We start from the raw sequence: 1380 nt of genomic DNA, 5'->3' as shown, positions 1-1380 counted from the left end.
TGTGCCTTTTACGGCCGGTTATTTTACTCCACGTGTGCCGGTGGTGTGCCACGGTCCGCCATTATCGTGGGTTAATTTCCGACCTCTGTTTATTTCGGTGACGGTTGTTTGTTTCGGCAAACGTTATTTATTTTAACCGTTTTCTGATTTATATTACGGGTGAAATTCTTTCTACGTTGCGTACTTTGTACTATCGTATTTTATCCTTATTTTCCCGTTTTATCTGCTTGTAAATTTTTTGTTTACGTTCGCTTTGGAGGGTATGTCTCGGTCGGGACAGCGACGAGGTAGTGCTCATGGGTGTTCCCATTTCTTTGTGGAACGGGACCCTCATGATGCCTGTCCCAGGTGTCGTCCTTGCAGTGAGGTTTCGCCTTGTGAACTTTGTTCACAGTCAAAATCTCAGGGCAAGGACTTCATTGTTCCAAAGCTACCCTCAACTTACCGTAAGACAGATTCGTCTGTTTCTTCCGGTAAGCGAGGGAAGCAGAGAGGTAGGGGTCGTGCCACCAGCTCTCTGGGGTCTGGTGGTACTGTCTCTATTCCTGTCTCGGGGGGTCTTGCTTCGGCGAGTCCCTCTCGTGAGCAGGGGGTGGCCCTTCCTGTCCAGGAACTCCCAGGAGTAGGGGAGGAGCAGCCCGACCCTGGCTTGGCACAGCCAAGGGTCGAATTGGCCGGGAACGCCCGTAAGCTTTCGCGCTTGCATTCGGGTAGGGACTACCGGCCGCCGGTCACTGACTCTGTCAGTGATCCCGGCATTCCAGGTGGTGCTGTCGTTGGGGACAGTCTTGGTGCCGGGCCTGTTCTTTCGGGTTCAGGTCCTCGTGTGACAACATACTTTCTTTCGGGATTGTCTGTGTCTACCGGGATTAGTGACGCGCAGCTCACTAATCCCGGCATCAATGCTGGTCAGACGTACCCTCCCGGTCAGTTACCCGGACCCGGTCCTATTAGGTCCGGTCCCGAGTTTCATTCTTCTGGGAACCTGGGGGGTTTCCCCCAGGGGTGGGGTTTGCTGGACAGGGGGTCGGTTTCCGGCCTCCATTTTCCCCTGGCTTAGGGTATACCGGTGTCTGCGGGCAACCATCCTTGGGCCGCCCTTACCAGCCTGCGGATGGTTTTGGGTTGCGGCAGCATCCCGGCAGTTACGGGCTTAGCCCGTACATGTCCGGGTTTCCACCTGGAGGGAGTGGCGGTCCACCTTCGCCCTTTGGGCAAGTTGGCCAGCCCCAGTCTCAGGCAGGCCAGTTTGGCCAGTTCTGGGGTCACTCCCAGCCCGCGGGACCTTTCCCCTATCCTCCGGGATATGGGTTTAACCCCATGGCATTTCCGTCATGGAATCCTTGGGGTTTGGTCTCTCCCTCGCGGAGACGTGTTAGC

Source organism: Mizuhopecten yessoensis, unplaced genomic scaffold (assembly GCF_002113885.1).
Source record: "Mizuhopecten yessoensis strain PY_sf001 unplaced genomic scaffold, ASM211388v2 scaffold11161, whole genome shotgun sequence".
NCBI lineage: Eukaryota > Metazoa > Mollusca > Bivalvia > Pectinida > Pectinidae > Mizuhopecten > Mizuhopecten yessoensis.
The sequence above is the reverse complement of the archived record's forward strand: the minus strand, read 5'-3'. Positions refer to the sequence as shown.